The sequence below is a fragment of the Mesocricetus auratus genome, unplaced genomic scaffold (assembly GCF_017639785.1).
Source record: "Mesocricetus auratus isolate SY011 unplaced genomic scaffold, BCM_Maur_2.0 Super-Scaffold_100018, whole genome shotgun sequence".
Lineage (NCBI taxonomy): Eukaryota > Metazoa > Chordata > Mammalia > Rodentia > Cricetidae > Mesocricetus > Mesocricetus auratus.
This window is the reverse complement of record NW_024429199.1, coordinates 49,601,799-49,620,175: the sequence shown is the minus strand read 5'-3', so window position 1 is coordinate 49,620,175 and position 18,377 is coordinate 49,601,799. Positions and strand designations below refer to the sequence as shown.

At 47.7% G+C, this 18,377-nt stretch overlaps 1 long non-coding RNA gene across 3 annotated transcripts; it reads left to right on the top strand.

Moving 5' to 3' along the window:
- Window positions 1-1,247: 1,247 nt before the first annotated feature.
- On the top strand, window positions 1,248-6,410 carry LOC121132863. Of its 3 annotated transcripts, none has more exons than XR_005869555.1 (3): window positions 1,248-1,713; window positions 4,511-4,601; window positions 5,243-6,410. It is a non-coding gene; the product is annotated as an uncharacterized LOC121132863 (long non-coding RNA). The 3 variants fall into 3 exon arrangements; XR_005869554.1 differs by having other exon boundaries at window positions 2,782-4,601; XR_005869553.1 differs by lacking the exon at window positions 4,511-4,601.
- Window positions 6,411-18,377: the final 11,967 nt, after the last annotated feature.

Genomic DNA, 18,377 nt, shown 5'->3' with positions numbered 1-18,377 from the left:
ATACAAGCCTTACATATCTAAACCTCAGGTCAATAGAGGCTGGAGACCAATCCTGTGCCTGGGGAGACATGAGCTATACACCCCCGAGAAGTGTATCATTCTCTGTGATAGTGGTGCCATGTCACCTCGGTATGACCAGACCCCAGAGGATCTTTGCTGTCTGGTATGTTTCTGGAAACTACTTCAAGATGTTTTCTGGTTGTCACTAGCATACATAGTGGAAGATGTCAGTTGACAGAATGAAGCCCTGTGTAATTTCAGATATGAAATGAGCTATTAAAGTGCCACACGGGCTTGGGGCTGGTTGTACCATTTGGACATGACACTGGAGCTCTCTCTGGGAGCCCTCTTTAACTTAGAGGAAGGGGCATCCATCAAAGGTAAGCAGCCTCTTGCATTTCTTAATTGTTTATTTATTTTATTTAAATCAGAAACAATCTTGTTTTATATGTCAATCCCAGTTCCCTCTCCCCCCAATCCTCCCACACATGCCCCCACCGACCCCCATCCCATCCCTTTTTTTTGCTCCATAGAAAGGGTGGGGCCTTCCATGGGGGATCATCAAAGTCTGTCACATCCCTCTATGGGGAATGGGCTCCCAGTGTCCATTCGTACACTAGGGATAAATACTGTTCCACTACCAGAGGCCCCATAGACTTGTCCAGGTCTCCTAACTGACACCCACGTTCAGGGGGCCTGGTTCTGTTCCATGCTGGTTTCTGAGCTGAGCTGTCAGTCTGGGGTCCATGAGCTCCCTCTTGTTCAGGTCAACTGTTTCTGTGGGTTTCCCCCCAGCCTGGTCTTGACCCCTTTGCTCATCACTTGCATCTTATAATTTTTTAAAAAAAGTTCTCATGTATCCAAGGTTGGCCTTGAACTTGCCATGGAGTTGAAGGTGACCTTGAACTTCGGAGTCTCCTGCCTGTACTCCGTGAGTTCTGGGATTACAGCAATATGCCACAACACCCAAATTTATCTACCACTGAGGATTTAACCCAGAGCTTTGTGCATACTCTACCTACTGAGCCCCACTCCCAGCCCCTGACACTGGTTTCTTTATGAAGGGTCTGGGGCTTTCTCCCAACTGTGTAAGCCATGGAGTCTCCAACATGAGGGATCCGTGTCTCCTCCTTCACCTTCTCAACTCGTCTTCAACACGGCAAATTGAAGTTTGCTTGAGTTATGTGTCAGAATTTAAAGACTTGGCTGTAGTTAATCTCTCTGCTACTGCAGAGGCGCTAATGACAACCAGCTGAGTGAAGGAAGAGGCTCAGACTTGGAAAAACAAACCAGTCCTCAGCCTGGAGAAGGCTCAGTGCCACAGCCCCAGTGTTGGGGGGTGGTATGGAACCTTGGGTCACAGAGGGATGTGCCTGGAAGGCTTTTGTTCTACTGTGGAGATGACCCAGCCCAGGGATGACTGATGCACTAAGGTCGGTCTGAGATGACGAGAAGAAGGCTCCAAAAAAAAAAAAAATTAAGTACACTTTGCACTGCTGCGGTCTCAGAGGGACCAAGCTAGCAGAAGAAAAAAGTCAGTCAAAGTTTAATACTCCAAAGCCAGTATGTTTCCTAATGGGAATATGAGTGGAAAACAAACGGGTTGGGCCAGCAATCCTTCCAGACGGCCATCATTTGAATCAGGAAAAATTCTATCCGAAGAATAATAAACTGACTCAAGATGAACATAAGCCACAACCCATTTACCCACAGGTAAATATTTTAGCAAATTTACTGACTTGGATAAAGTGAGAGTTGGCAGGCTCAGGTGAAACGTGCTGACATCTCTTGTCTTCTGATATCTGCGGATGTCCACGATGAAAACAGATCAGGGGCTGGGGAAATTATTCTGCCCCTAGATTCTCGTGACTTCGTTACTTTAAATAATGTGCTGATGATACAGGGTGCACCGCTTTGTAATGAGACAGAATGGTAGGCACGCCTCTAAGAGACGGTGCACAGGAAACTAAACTTCTCAATTCGCCGAACTCCTTATCTAAAAAAACGTTCATCCGCGAGCCGTAGCCCAGACAACGCTGCTGACCTGTGATAACTTGAGGAGATAAGGAATGTCCTTACCTCCCCGCAGAAGAGCCAGTCAACACGGCCTGTGGAGTCAGTCGCACGGTATGGGCTGCTGGGGCCTGGAATAGTACTCTTCTCTGAAATCAATCCTGTTTACCCTTTATCAAAAGGTCAGAGGCTTCTCCTGAGGCTTCTAGATAAGTCTGTATTGCCAAGTAGCTACATCTTCATATCCATAGCAACAGTGCCATGTCCAGGCTACCAATACCTCATGCAAACAGCCTGGTATTTACACCCAGCTCATCTCTACACTGTTCATACTACCGGGTGCCGTGCGATGATGTGTTAAGTGGTTATTGGCAAGCAGAAACGTTCGCATCCTGAATAAAGACATGAGTAATACATTTTCTGTCTAGGTTGGCTGAACCCATAGATACTGACGGTCCATTGTGTTATTTGCTTGAGTGTAGGTCCCTTTAGGAGGTGTGTTTCTTTACTTCCTCTCTTGAAGACAGGAGGGAGGCAGGAGCCCCCGGGAGCTCCTCCTGCTGGTGTGTGTATACTGGCCAGACCCTGGTTTCTCCCAGTAGTTGCAGTTTAAGAAATTGTATTTCATTTTCTCATCATTTTGTGCTGACTTTTACGTGATTTGAGAGGAAGGGGCTCAATTCATCTTTTCACATAGGCGTGTCTAGTTTCCCCAGCATCACTTATTTTGTTGATCAATGGTGACATTAATCTCTTTATTTCTTCAAGGTCAAGAACTCATAAGCTGGAGGAGCACAAGGATGTATTCATGTTTACTGATCCTCCAATTTTTTTTGCCGTAATGATCTGTAATAATATTCCATATTTCTGTGTTATCAATGACAATGTGTCCTGTTTTAGTATGTTGACGTTATGCAATTGCTTCTTTCTTTTCTCTTTGTGTATCTAAAGGTTTGGTGATTTTGTGCTTTCCAACAACAGAGTTTTGATTTATGAACCTTTGTATTGTCCTTTAGTCTCAGTCTTATTTAATTCTGCCCTGATCCTTATTGTTTATGGCATTTCAGGTTTCACTTGTCCCTTTAGCTATTTGAATTGTATTATCATGTTATTTGAAATCTGTTATTGTTTCCCCGAGGTAGATGCTGGTGATGTTTGCGTCTGCCCCCCCCCATCTTAGGCTATGAGTGTTGTTGGGTGTGACTACATGGCTGGTTGCTGAGACCAGGGGTTGGATCAGTCACCCAGTATCTGGAGGAATGGACACAGGCACGCTGTGTGCTGCAGGCTGGCCAGATACGCAGCAGGCTCACTCATTCCAGGGACAAAGCTGTGGCCTGGATGGCCGTCGGGCTGTTTTCTATCACGGTCAGGTGCTGTGTACTGGTCAGCTGTGTAATTGGCTTCATGGAGGGAGGCGGAGCTGCCTGCTGGGAGCTAGGGAGGTTGCATACGTATGTGAGTACGTCAAGGCTCTGTATGTCACCTTTCCCTCTATTTAAATCTGCCTGTTCCCTGGGGGACAGACTGGGTTTTGTGACCCATTAGTCCTTTTGTGACTGGCTGGGCTCTGAGTTCTGGAGTGACGGCGGTGCAGCCACTCCCGTGAATGGAAATACGCCACGGCTGCTGACCCCAGGGTGGGATGCTCTGTAACCGGGAACAAGCTTTAAGGGGTCAGCCTGAGTCTATAACGTGAACCTCTGACAGGGGACCACAGGTCCACGAACTCAGGGCAACTCTCCATGCTGCTTGTGGCCTGTGAGAGCGGCCTCAGTCTCTTGCTGTGAGGACTACAAGCATACAGTGTCTACAAGAATTCTTCTCCTCCGAGGGGATGCAGATCTGGATAGGGACACGGGGTGAAGGAGGCCATCTTCTCTCCAGTCTGTGGCCATCACCCTGTTTTGATTCGTTGCACAGGGGCCACACCCCTGCCGCTCCAGTCAGAGTGTGGTGGTTTATTCTCTGTGATCCTTCGGTGCATGAGGGAGGGACATGGAGGGAGGGAATGTGATGGACAAAGGTGCTCGGCTGTGTCAACCTCCCATCCGGATTCCGCTTTTAGTCTTCGTTTTTCCCACAGGGCCTGACACAGATTTGCAATCGGTCTTCCTCACTCTGTCCCTCAAGTCAGGAAAGTCAGCGCTGGTTTGTCAGAACCAGGGTGTTGCTGATGTTTCAGTGAAACCTTTGTGTTTTTGTCTGCATTTAAGAAAGACCCTTGGGCCTATTATAGCTTGATTATCCCGCAGTCAGAGACACAGGCCTGACACTTCAGAGATAGCTTCTATTTCTATTCATGGCCCTGTGGCTACTCCTCATAAGGGGCCTACCGTGACAGGACCTCCTGCCATTAGAGACACAATTCAGTTTGATTACACAATCAAAACGCTTAAAAATAGGGCTATAACTGTGGGTAAAGGGTATGTAAGTATTTGACAATTGTGTGCATGCATGCGTGGGTTCAAATACCTTCTTTTCATTTCTGGAGAAGTCATTACAGGCAAAGTTACACGGTCCTGTGGTGGAAAGGCAAATAAACGGCAGCCAACTGGGTGAGCTCATGCACCCCCGACCAGTCGGTGGTAAGTACATGGAGGGAAAAGGGTCTTTTTCAGTGCACAATCTGCGGTGTATGTCTTTGCGGCGATCCATGTTTAATAACAGACTCCCCTGAGCAGCATCGCAGCTGAGAGCAGCCTATAATCCCGTGTGCTGATTTTACAGTTGTCATCTCTTGTGGCTGCTTCTTATTTCCCTAAATGCTTAGAGAGAAGTTTTGCTCCTTAGTTAAAGGGCAAATGCAGAAAAAAATCCCATTCTTTCCCTCTGTGTCACAGTTGAAACTCTGACTCTCTGGGTTGTTGTTACTTCAAAGTCTGTAATTATGGTCTCTTACAGGAGGGTCCAAAATTTCCCTGTACCCATGGACTTTAATTCTTCCTCCCAAGGAACCAAAATTACCACATTTCTTTATTCCACCACATCGGTTTCTTAAACGCGCCCACACTTCTGTGGTTTATTAGACTGTGTTTAATGAAAATTGAGTTATTTTAAGGATGTCCTCTGTGGTCATAATGATGATGATTAATGTTATCATAGGTGTTTCTGTTTTTTATTTTCAAGAGTTAGCAGTGTGCATGTAACTGTGGTGTACAAGGATGGTGAACATATAGTTTGTCGTACTGGCTGGGACACCTGAGTGTCATTTCCTTCTGCACCACAGGTATAAGCTGGATAAGTGTAGATACGGGCTTTTGCAGTTCCTTTAAATGCGTAAACACGTCTCTGCCAAACTGGAGGCTGCGAGGACCCGCCTGAGGGGGAAGAGCTGGGAGGATGACTTTCCAGCGGGGCCGAGCCGGACTCTGAGAAGCGCGCTGTGTACCGATAAGACTGACTACCCCCAGTCGTCCTGCAGATAATGTGCTGTCCTGACACTGGAGTTCTAAACCGGCGGTACACAGGCCGCGAAGGTGTCGAAACAAGCCACACGCCAAGAATTTGAAGTCATCAGGAAAGCTGACTGAGTGGAGTGTAGGAGGTCCCTGTGTCCTGCCTGGTGGACTTCTCGGAAACCCGGGAAGGGCCCTGCACAAGCGGGTACAAGGCTTGTGGGACCCGGAAGGAGTTTGATAAGGAAAGAATTTTAAAAAATTGATTACAAAAACGAGCTGAGTGTTTCAGGTGTTGCAGTGCGTGCTAACTCTGGGGCACGCGTCTTCACGTGACTGTCCAGTGGTGACTCACCTGTGCGTAAAGGTCGCTTAACTTTAGTGACCACATCGATACAGATGACTAAGCCAAAGAGAAAATACTTTCAACCCGAATCTTTTCATCGGTGTCCAAGAAAGCCTTGGCTCACTGTTTGGGAAGATGCTGCTGTTCACTCCTTGTAGATAACTGTGTCTCTGTATTGACGAAGTGAACGGCGCAATCACCTTACACTTTGAAGCCACTCACGAGCGTTCTGTGGGGGAATTGTTTTTGCCCTAGTTGTGTCTATTAGGATTAGAGTTGTGTAGAGGCAAAAGGTTATAGAGGAGAGACAAAGTAATGGCTAGTTTGAAAAGTTGGCCTCAGGATGCGTAGTCATCTATCCCAAGAGTGACATTTAGCCCTCTGGGTGCTGTGGAGATAGCGGTATCAGAAGATGATGTGAAGCCAAAAAAAAAAAGTCTTGCAGCCTTGTATGTAGCCATTAGAATGTCAAATGATACCTGTTTGTGATATTGCTGGGCTGTCAGCCACACAAAAGTACAACCTATACAACTACACACAGTGTGTGGTAATTGTAGACCTTGTCCAAAAGAAAAAAAAAAGGAACTGGGTTTGTCAAACCTTAATCAAATGAATCAGTACATTCATAAATAAATACATCAGGAATGTTGGGAGCTCACATGTCATATCTGACAACACCATTTTACAAAGACCCTGATACCACTCAACTTTTCAGAAATAATTCCAGCCCCCCCCACACAATACTTCTGCAAAAACATTGGTTCAGGAACCACCTGTTCAGCCCAAGCCTGACACCGCCTTTGCTGGGAATCTTTCTAGCCTCTGATTGTTTCCGGTTATTTGATATTACTTATTTCACCGTTAAAGACTTCCCTTTAACCTCAGCTTTCTGGAAATGCCATTGGCTGCAGCATGCCTGACCCCTTGCCATGTTACTCTTCTCCCATTGTGTTTTGGAGAATCTTCAATTGTTGTATTGACATACCGCTGTTAGTAGTGGGGTCTGTGGGGTCTGACCAGCCTTGGAGAGAACTCTGACACTGTGCTTGGTGTCCTTGGCACTCTTGGTTTCCATGGTAAGCCCTTCCTGCCCTGGAGAATCTTCTCAGGTGGGTTGTGTGTGTGTGTCTGTGTGTGTGTGTGTGTGTATGTGTGTGTGTGTGTGTGTGTGTGTGTGTTACCCTTGTGGACTTTATTTGGGATATGATTTGGGTAAGGTCACCTTTTAATCCTTTATTTGATTAAGGTTACAGTTTTTGTTTCTTTGAGGGTCCACCCAAGACTGGTTTTGCAAGCCTTTCATGGTATAAGGAATCATCCTTCTGGGTTGCCTGATTTCCTGAGAACTTATACTTTGTGAATTCATCAACTCCCTTCTAAAACGTTATTTCCTGGGTTTGCAGGTTTAATACTGCTTGATTTGTATCTTGATGGGTTCTGGCCTCTTTCCAGATTACTCCAAAGGGGAGTCTCAAAAGAATCATGCCCCAGGAACTCTTACCTCTGACAAATAGTGTAGAAAACAAAGATTTTGTGTGTTGTGGAGATAATGTCTGATGTGTTGTTATATACATATGTGACATATGTATATATGATATACACACAGACTCACACACAGAGATACACATACAGACACACAAACACAGACATGCATACAGATACAGACTTATTCACAGACAATGTAGACACAGATACATAAACTTTGCACAGGCACACATGCAAGCACATACAAACTCACACACAAACATATAAAAACACACAGTGACACAGACACATATTCGGAGATGCACACACACAGGGATTCACACACACATTTGCGTGTTCACTTACTTGGAAAAATTTAACCTTGAAGAGTTAGGGATTTCTTTTCTTTTTATCTGTCTTCTGCTTTGAATTTTTTTTTTGTTATCAGTGGTTAAGTAAACAACTGTTATTTCCCAATGCTCTGCACGCCTGTTTTGATCAAGTGCTTTCATACCTTGGACATTTTTCCCAGCCTCCCTTGGTATGAACACTAATGAAGTCTTTCTGACATTTGTATTTCCCAGATGAGTCTCTGAAACATCCCATCCCCTGCCCCCAGTAAAGCACATCACCTCACAAAATTATCAGAACACGGATGAGGAAGCCGGCCCATGGGTGACACTGCTAATGAGTGCCAAGCAAGAATTCATTACATAAGTAGCAGCCGAGTTGAGCTCACAAAATGCATGCCTTCTTACAGCTTTTACTTAAAACACTGTTGGGTTTTCCCTTAAATATTTTTCCCCTTAAATGTTTTTATTTTCTAGAGTTAAATGACCTCTTTCTTAAGCTGCCTGTAGTTTCCATGCAACTCAAAGCTAACTCAACAAATAAAGAACCCTCCACCCTCCACCCTCCACCCTCCACCCAAAGGTGGGAGGCAGGGACATATACATACCTGTCTTCAAGGATGCCAGGCATGTTTCTCCAAAACCTGGGCCGCACCAGGCACAGGGGAGTGAGAGAGGCCCTGCTGGACCTGGATGGAATTCATGATGTTTGAAATGAGCTTCAAGTGAGCACCTGGGGCTGGCTGCCTCTTGGCCAAATGCACGGTGGGAGGCCTCGGCCCTACTCAGTGCTTGGCAGGTTGGAGCTGAGTCAGGAGACCTCAGAACGTTTTACCCGGGGATCCTTCCTGCCTCAGGGCTCTGACTCTAGGCACTTGGCTCACAGATGCCTTCTTTTCCCATGGGTTGGGGTCGGGATACCATTCCCTACCGGCAACACTGTCAGCTCCAGCATCACCGTGACTATTCTGTGATCGGCAATTGCTCAAAAAGCGGGCATCGGTTGGCACAGCAGGCACACCTGTCACCCCAGCAAGTGGGAGGCAAAGGAGGAGCCGTTCTCGGTGGGCATTTACATCGTGATTCATAACGGTAGCAAAATTATAGCCATGAAGCAGCAACACAAATAATTTTATGGTTGGGGGGGCGGTCACCACAGCTCGAGGAACTGCATTAAAGGGTCGCAGCATTAGGAGGCTGAGAGCCACTGCTCTGCACTATGAGACCTTGTTTAGAAAGTGTTAGGTGTAGGGTCTGGACACAGCAATGAGCCCGGCAGAGACCACAGGCAGTGCCTCAGGACGCGTGGTCTTACCCTGCTTCTGCCTCAGCTAGCACCAACGCCCTCCAGGATAGGGTGGCCCACATTCAGCAGGCCCACCGTGGGTCCCGAGCCTCGGGAGGAGTGACCCGAGCCAACCTACCACCCCATGCGTCTCCAGCACCACGTGGGGTCCTGGTCACGCCGGGGTAGGAAGATACCAAACATCAGTGCTTCCTTGGGAGGAAAAAAAAATCACGGAGCAGAGAGTGACAGTTGGACATGGGCTTGCTGCCACGTGTGTGCAATAACGACTTGTCTCCATGCCTACCTTCAGATTCCATGTGAGTGAATGCGAGCAGCCAGAGGGGATGTCTGAGGAGAAGCTTCCCGCCTGCCGCCACCGCCCTTTCTTCTGCTCAACTCCCGGAGGTTTTTTTGTTTTTGTTTTTTGTTTTTTTTCTGTTGCGGTTACCGTAAATCCCAGGTCTCTCACAGGACACAGACCCGGGAAGACCTGTCTATTATCTGAGTCCTATCTTCTTTACCCTAAGTCCCGCCTTCTGCCACACTTGGCGGCATGCCCTCGTCCTCCGGGCCTTTTCCACACCCCCCATTCAACCCGGAAAGTCCCCTTCCCCTGTGACCCCAGTTCACACACAGACACACATGCTCTTCTACCCTCCGGTTAGTGTGGGTCACTCATGCCTAAACTTAATGCCGCTTGCTTCCGGAAGCTTCCCAGACCTCCAGCTTCCTGGTCCCGAGTGTTTCGGTGGCTGCTTCTACCTAGAGTTTATGGTGGCTGCTGGTCTCAATGTGTGATTGTGTGATGACAGTTTTTTTTAATTCTTTTTCTTTTTCTTCGATACCGTGGCTTGGTTTGACAACGTGACCCCGGGGGCTCCTGTTCCTGGCCCACCTGGACCAGAGGGAGTGCTATGCAGCATCGGGAAGTGGCCGATGGACACTCGCTGGGTTCTGTTGGTCCCTGCCTCTGTCACGACCAGAGTGTCATTTGCTTCCATCGGCACCCACGTGACGTTGGACCTGGCACGTTCTCTCCCTTTCCCTGAACTGCTTATTACGCCCTGCAAACCTGCACAGACACATCAGGGACAGCTGCTCCCATCATCCCCACAGACTCTCTACCACCCCCACCCCACCCGCGCACGGTAGCGGCTAGATGCACGCTAACCTTGCAATCTTCTTATTAAACATGTGAGAGAAAGTACTGCGGGCATCTCCCCAGTGTCCATCCACAAAGACTTTTGTCCAGGTTTACACAGAGAGTTCTTTTAGAAACTGGGGCGCGGGCATCTTCTTGGGAAGGAGAGGTGTGTTTGTCGCTGTCTCGAGCGCGAGAGGTGCAGTTGCGTGTTTGGGCAGCGGGGCGGTATGTGTGGCCAAGACTGGCGGACCCACGCCTGCTGCTGTTACTGGCAGACGTTACTCATCTCCCGTTGCTGAAGATGGCTTCTGTTTGATAACCACTGTTTCCCCACATGTCTGGAGATCTGCCAGGCGATTTCTCTCCTTCCAAATCTGGTAGAGCATGGCTCTTCCAGCGCAGCTCGGAGCTATGGAAATTTTTAAGAAGAGAAAGCTTCCTGCTCTCGGTCTGATGTCTAATTAAGACAAAGGTATCTATCTAGTCTTTGTGAAGAACAGCGTCAGTTTCCACGTGTGGTCAAAGCAGCCCATTTGTACCTCATTAAGGATCCACAGACAAGCTAGGAGCTCTGGGTGGGGGTAGGGGGAGTCCTGGCATGCCGAGAACCGCAGTTGCCATCAGCTGCTCTGTTGTGTGTGGAGGTACAGTTGTTGCACTTCCAGGATTCCGGAGCGGGGCCCTACCTTTACCAGGCACATCCTTTAGAGTATATACTGTCCTTGACTTACAATTGCTTGATTTAGTGTTTTTCATCCTTACATTGCTGTGGCAGTGTTTTTGGACCCAGCAACTGCCTGGAACTCTTGGGAATGTTGTTATAAGGTGGTTTAGGGTAAGACGACGTCTCCTTCTGTGGGAAGACGTAGGTGTTCTGGGTGGGCTTAAGGAAGGCTGGGCATAGCTTGAGAGGTCTAGGTGTGACAATAGCACCTTCTCAGCTTATGGCAGGTATCAAGTAGCCCCGCTGTGAGTTCAAGAACACTGGAGTTATTGTAGAACATGTGTAGCTCCCAGCTGGACCCCATCTGTGCAGCCCAAGGCCTTCCCCACTCACCTTCTGGTTGAAGACGTAATGACACAGGTCTGAGCAAGTCCAAGTGCAGGTGGCCTGATGTAAGGCAGCCAGCTCTGGAGACATTCCCATGCTTTCCCACCACGCAGAAAACAACGGCACGTGGGGGAACTTGGAAAAAAGAAAAGGAAGCCCAGAGCATCGAGGTTAACCTCACTCAGCCACTTGGTTATCATCCCTTTAAAGCTCGGCCAGCGACAGCCTACAGACGCACCTCTTGCTTTCTTTGCTACACACCTTGAAAGACTTGTGTCTTCTTCTTCTCATGCAGCAGTTTCACTGATGAAGACACAGCAGGAAGTGAGTCTCCCTCACGGCTGCTGACTGAGACTCCTGGGTTACACGGTCAGACCTGGGAGGACCCACAAGTCTCAGGGACCCCCCCGGCATCAGAGCTGCTGTCTGATCTCAAGGCACAATGAGGTTCATTTCAGAAGATCTTTACCAGCACACTCAGAACTTCAAGGGCCCCGGGGGGCTCACTGTGTGAAGTTACATGTTTGGGCTCCCTCAGAACTCACCCAAAGCCCGCAAAACTATCACAACATACATCTCTCTCAACGAGGCAGACGGCTTTATGCAACCCATGTTCTAGGGAGAGGCACATCTTGTTTAGTTGCCCAGCTATGTTAATTGTCTCAGCATTGTTATTTTAAAATTAGTTTTAAAAGCAACCACATTTCAACCATGAAAAATGTTAAAATACTTTAAGACAGCCACCTAAAATCAATGTTAACGTTTTAAGTATCCCTTGACACTTCTGGTGGCTCCTCCTCCTGGCTTCTCGCACGTGGCCCTCCCTTTCCAGTCTGCTCTAGTGGCTGATGTCAGCAGCTTGGAGTAAGGTCTTTGATTTATAGAAAAGACTGTCACTTGCTTTCCTGAATCCCAAGATGGGCATCTCTCCTTTCACCCATGCAGCTATGGGTGATCCCTCATCAGATCTCCTAATTTCATAAGAGTCTGGGTGACCCCACAGCACTGTAGGGGAGCAGGTGGCCCTCAACTGTGCCTGGGTCAGGTAGATAGAGGAGCTAAAGTATGTTCTACTGAGCCAGCCTCATTGTCCTGTGGGTTTGTGGTTTTCAGTTCCTGTAGACGCCCTGAAAGGTAAATGACCTGGAGTTGCTGCCTTCAAGGAGTAGAGGACTTAGCTACCCTGGGGGAAATGTGATTGTCTTAGAGGAATGGGGGTCCCAGGAGCATTGATGACTGGGATGACTCTGAAGTTGTGCCTTTCGTGCGGAAGAGTGTGGTTGAGCAACTGTCATCTACCAGAGGAGTCATGCTGGTGGGGATCTTGTCAGGAAAAAAGCCCACACATTCCTGGTGACAGTCTTTGGAAGTGAGGAATGTGTACCCTGCCACCACAGCCTGGTCACTGGCTGCCTGCCCTGCAGGGGTGTGTGTGTGTGTGTGTGTGTGTGTGTGTGTGTGTGTGTGTGTGTGTGTGCTGGAGGCTGGAACAGTGAAGGGAAGACACAGGGGAGGAGGCTGTGTGAGGAGAACTGTCACCTGTGGCAGAAACAGGATCTTGTGACCATCTTGAAGCATGATGGAGGTCCCAAACATGCCCCGGGTGTGTCTAGGATGTGGGTCCAGCTCCTCTCCTCCCAGTGACTTGCAGAGTGTTCCAGGTGGTCTGGCTCTGGACTGTGAAGCTGAAACTGCTGACTGGTGTTGTGCCTGCTCTGAGACCCATGTGGCAGTTAGTTGAGTGGCCATCCTGCCCAGGTCTGCCTGTGTTCATGGAGGAGTCAGAGTCTGCTAGTCATTTTTTGTTTTGACCTGTCAACCCATGCAAAGTGACCGTGCAGAGTTGAGAGGGACAAGGTTCAAGTGGCCCAAGTCTCTGGGGGGGGGAGACTTCCCCATCTGTTGACGTCCCCCTCAGCAGTGCTGGTTTACATTAGCTGTGAGCTGTGGAATGTGCTGGAAGAGACGCTAGACACCCTGCACAACTCAGCTGGATCTGCAGGGGGATAACTTTCCTGACAAGCGGGGGTTGCTGCTCCGCTTGGAGCCCGTAGGGGACCCAGAGCTCCTCCAGACCACTTCAACTGCGTGGAAGGCAATGCTGAGGTCGCCCTGGGTTTTCTGGTACGAGCCCAGGACTGACTTGGTGTAGTTCGGCTGCATCTCCAAACGACAAGCGTGGAAGGATGGTTAAGTTTGACCCTCCCATGGTTCCACAGGCCCAGCAATGATGGAATGTCTCTCTCTGGTTTGGGGTCTGGATGAGACTTTGAGTGAGAGCGGAGGCTCTGGGGCTTGCACTCTCAAATGTATAAGCCCTGTCCTCTCCTGTCTGAACCCGTGTAAACACGCACACTGCAAGGTGCAGTGAGGGCCGGTGGCTTCCTTAGGAGAGGGGAAGTCTCACCGGCCCGAGGAGTGTCCCGCGCTACCGTCTCGCCAGCAAGAACGACGCAGGACACTCGGATCCTTCTGCAGTAAAGCTTTAATACATCTTGAGAGATAGATGATCAGCTTCTGAGAGGGAGACCCCAGCCCCTTATATAAGCCTAGGAGCTCTGAGTGAGACGTGTAGAGCCGGGATTGGTGGTTTGCTCATCACCCCAGATGACGGGTGAGGCACAGCTTAAACGGTAAACTCCAACTGACAGCAGATGTCAGCGCCATCTTCTAATGGCGATAGCGATAGCGAGGGCGGCTCCTCACATCTCCCCCTATTCATTTATTTTTGAAGCCATAGGACACCCACAACTTTGGAGTGGAGATAGAGGTCAAATCCCCATGTGCAAATTTGGAACATGTACAAAGCTCCTCTCCAGGGTCTTATCCCCAGAGGGAGCCCTGACCAGTCCCGATGTCGTTTTTCTGGGGGAAGGAGATCATGACATAGAACCTTCATGCAAGATGATTTATCTCCCAGGAGAAAGTCGTTATACCGCAGACCTCTCCTGTGCAGTGCTTAGCCTTGCAACTCCTTGGGCTGCTGAAGCCTACCCACTCTATCCCGTGCAATGAGACTAGCCTCGTGGGGTGCAAGAGCCGGGAGGCCAGCGACCTATTGCTTTAACATGGTTAACCAAATGTCAGGGGAGGCTCCGTGTTCTAAGGCAGCAAGTGCTTGTGCCACCATCACTTTGTCTCTTTTGTTTGGGCTCTGAGCTTACACACCATCCAAAGCATCAACACTATTCCACAGCAGAGAACTAGGCTAAATGATCCCACCCCCACCCATTCCTTAAAATAAGAAAATGCAGATGAAATCCAGGAGGAGAGGCCTTCCATCAGAGAAAGATCCAGACGCGTGGAATTCACTTGCAGGATCGCCACTCTCAAATCACGGAGTGTCTGCTCAAACTCAAAAGTCCAATTCTGTAATAAATGTTGAGACAGAGCTTTTGACAGGTTAGCTGCTCTTGTAAAATTCTCATATTGTAGTGAAGTGACACAAAGGCCAGGCAACTTTTGTTCACATCCCAATTGGGCCATCTGCCACAATATATCCAATTGTTCCTGAACCAAATTAATCTGTTGGTTTACCAACATCAGGCCTCCTTGTATCTGAGAATTGGCAGTGGCCTGTTTATCTAGGGCCATGGTCACAGTGGCTGATAGTTCATTAATGGTTTGAGTTGTCTGCACAGTGGCGGAAAGTGCAAGGGCCGAGGCGGTAACCGAAGCAGTAACCGCGGTGGCAGCTATCAGGCCCACAATAATAGCAGAGATCCCAAAAATCTCGCTTTTCCCTAAACAAACTCAAACTACTTGGCACCTCAACAGGAACTGGAACAAATCGAGGCATGCGCATTACCAAAGCAAAAGGGTGCTTAATAGCATCCCAGCATAATGCATAAAAACAATTCTAAGCAGAGCAATTTATTTCTTTCTGATTCTTACCTAAGGTATCATTACTCACAACCCAAATAAAGGGCAGCCAAACACAAATTGGAGCAGCTGAATAATTAGTTCTCTTAAAAGGGGTATACTTAACATTGGAGGAGGACCAATCAGATGATCCAGAGCTCTGTCCCTCACTCAGACTGTTGCCTAATGCCCCTTTCCAATCAAAAGTAATCTGTCCCTTCTCACTATATCCTCCAGCAATCATTGCCATAGGAGAAAGATCAGTACAGCTTCCATTAATTCAAAAGGATTAGCATTAGATCTTTCTGGATCCATATGAATAAAATTATCCTTTAATGAAGAAATCACAGTAAAGCACAAGCTTCCTACCAATGACAAGGTTCTCTCATCCTGAAAACTCTGTATCTGAGGATCTAAAGGCAAAAGGCAAGCCCCAACTCTCTATTAGTTGTGAAAAATCTAGGGAACACCTGGGCATTATGCATCACTGGCATCGGTAGGGGAAGGTAGACATGATGGCCCACCGTAACTCTCCCATCATACTAGGAACCATCATCCCGAGTAGGAGAGTCTTCATCACCCACTTGGCCTCCATCCTTCTTATTCTGGAGTTGTGAAGGAGCTCTTCGAGTGAGTCTTTCAGGGATCCACAGGGGGTTTTCTTCCTCCTGTGGAAAAACACACACAGCTCCCCTGGATCTTATAAGAATAGGATCCGGGCCTTTCCATTCATTAGTTAGCACATCTTTCCATTTTACAAATTCTTTTGGCCTATCAGGCTCTAAACTGTGGCGATCGGCCGCAGTGTGGCCTTGGGCATCAGAGTTCAAGAAATTAAGGGTAAAAAGTGCCATGGACACAGCAACTCTTGGTACCGAGGGTAGAACATCCTCAATACTCCCCTTTTGTTTAATCAGATATGATTTGAGTGTACGATGGGCACGTTCCACAATGCCCTGTCCTTGAGGGTTATAAGGTAGGCCAGTTAGATGGGTAACATCCATTTGCCGACAAAACTGTCGGAATTTTTGAGAGGTATATGCTGGTCCATTGTCTGTTTTTAAAATTCTGGGTTTTCCCTAAGCACTCCAGGCCTCAAGGCAATGTTGAATCACATATGAGGCCTTTTCCCCTGTTAGGGGTGTGGCAAACATTACGCCAGAACAGGTGTCAACAGAAACATGAACATATTGAAGCCTTCCAAAAGAGGGAATATGAGTAACATCCATCTGCCACATCTGCAATGGTCTAATGCCACGTGGGTTTATTCCCACGTGGGGAGCAGGTAAGAATTCGCAGCAATTCTGGCATTGAGTAACAATTTCCCTAGCCTCTTTCCTGGATAGAGCAAAACGACGGCGCAAGGTCTCAGCCGTCACATGAAAGCGCTGATGGAATTCTTTTGCTGCTTGTGCGTGGGTAGACAAGGCAGCGGCCACCAGCTTTGTAGCCTTGTCCGCTAAGTCATTCCCTAAGGACATGGGACCTGGGAGTCCAGAATGTGCTCGGACATGGGTAATGAAAACAGGAAATCTCCTATTTAACAAGGCAGCTTGTATCTTCTGAAAGATGTTAGCAACTCTGCTGGAGGATCTTATTATTCCAGCTATCTCAAGGAGATTAACTGCATTAACCACATAAGAGGAATCTGATACAATATTGAGGGGTCCTGGAAAAGCCTCAAGAACCTCCAGTACTATCAGACATTCTACAACTTGAGGTGAAGTTTCATTATATTGTTTAGATATAACCCTATCCTTGACCACATAAGCTCCCATACCAGTTTTCGATCCATCAGTGTACACCACAGTCCCATCTGGGAGTGGGTCTTTAGCTGTCACTTGTGGAAACACTATAGCCTGGTTTAGGGCAAACTGTAAAATTGGATGCTTTGGAAAATGATTATCAATTTGTCCTGAAAAGGAAGTAACTAAAACTGCCCAATCACTAGATGTGGCTGCCAAGGTCTGAACTTGTGCAGCAGTATAAGGCACAATCAAGGAATCAGGATCCCTGCCAAAATGCGTAACAGCTGCTTTTATTCCGCGAAGCGCGAGCTGTGCAACAGCATCAGGGTACCAGTCAATAATCTTAGCAGGGGAAGCATTTGGATGAATCCAAAGTAATGGTCCATGTTGCCACAGGACTGCAGTTGGCAATTGAGCTGTCTTAAAAACACACAGATTAAAAGGTAGTGACTCCTCAATACGTTGTAATTGTGCTTCCTGTAAGGCCTCTTCCACCATCTGTAAGGCTCGGTGGGCGGCAGGGGTAAATTTTCTGGGTGAGGAGATATGAGGCTCACCCTCCAGGAGATCGAAGAGGGGTTTTAGATCAGCAGATGGAATTTTTAAAAAGGGCCTCAACCAATTTATATCTCCCAGAAGTTTCTGAAAATCATTTAATGTTTGTAAGTGGTCTTTGCGAATTTCTATTTTCTGAGGAACTATATTTTTGGGAGTAATCATTGAGCCCAAAAAGAGGCCTGTATCTGCAATTTGAACCTTTTCTGAGGCAATCTCTAATCCCCACTGTTTTAATTCAGCCACCAGCATGGGAAAAGCCTTTTGTAAAACATCTAACTCTTTGTGACAAATAAGAATATCGTCCATATAATGGATCATGATTAAAGATGTAAATTGCTTCCTAATTGGCTCCAAAGCCTCCTGCACATACAGCTGACATATTGTTGGGCTATTGGCCATGCCTTGCGGCAGTACCTTCCACTGAAATCTCTTGTCTGGTTCCATATGATTAAGAGAAGGGATAGTGAAGGCAAACCTTGGTCTATCCCGTGGGTAAAGTGGAATAGAGAAGAAACAATCCTTAATATCTATAATAATAAGCTTCCAATCTTGAGGAAGTGCAGAAAGCAAAGGAAGTCCTCTTTGAACAGGGCCAAAAAGATGCATCTGATTGTTAATGGCCCGCAGGTCATGGAGTAATCTCCACTTCCCAGATTTCTTCTTAATAACAAAAATTGGTGTATTCCATGGGGAGGTAGAAGGCTCTAGATGCCCCAGCCGTTCCTGTTCTTGCACTAATCTTGTGACAGCCTCTAATTTTTCAGAGGATAGAGGCCATTGAGAGACCCATAACGGCTCCTCTGTTTTCCACGGTATGGGTCGTGAAGCCTCAACGGCCCCTAAATAAAACCCAGTCCTTTTCTACCCCGATTTCCATGTTGCATAATGGGTTTTATTCTGCCTTGTTCTTGCCTACCCAAGCCTCTACCCTTTGTATACCCCATCTTTGCCATAATGGCTGATGCCTGGGGGAGTATTCATTAGTTAGGGTCATGCCCATGGCTTGTAACACATCCCGTCCCCATAAATTTACAGGGAGTGGCAACACATAGGGGGTAAAACATCCCTGTTTGCCCTCAGCGTTCCGCCAGGTTAAGGCTGAGGCACTGATGGCAGGAGAGGACTGGTATCCAAGACCTTGTAGAGAATGAGATGA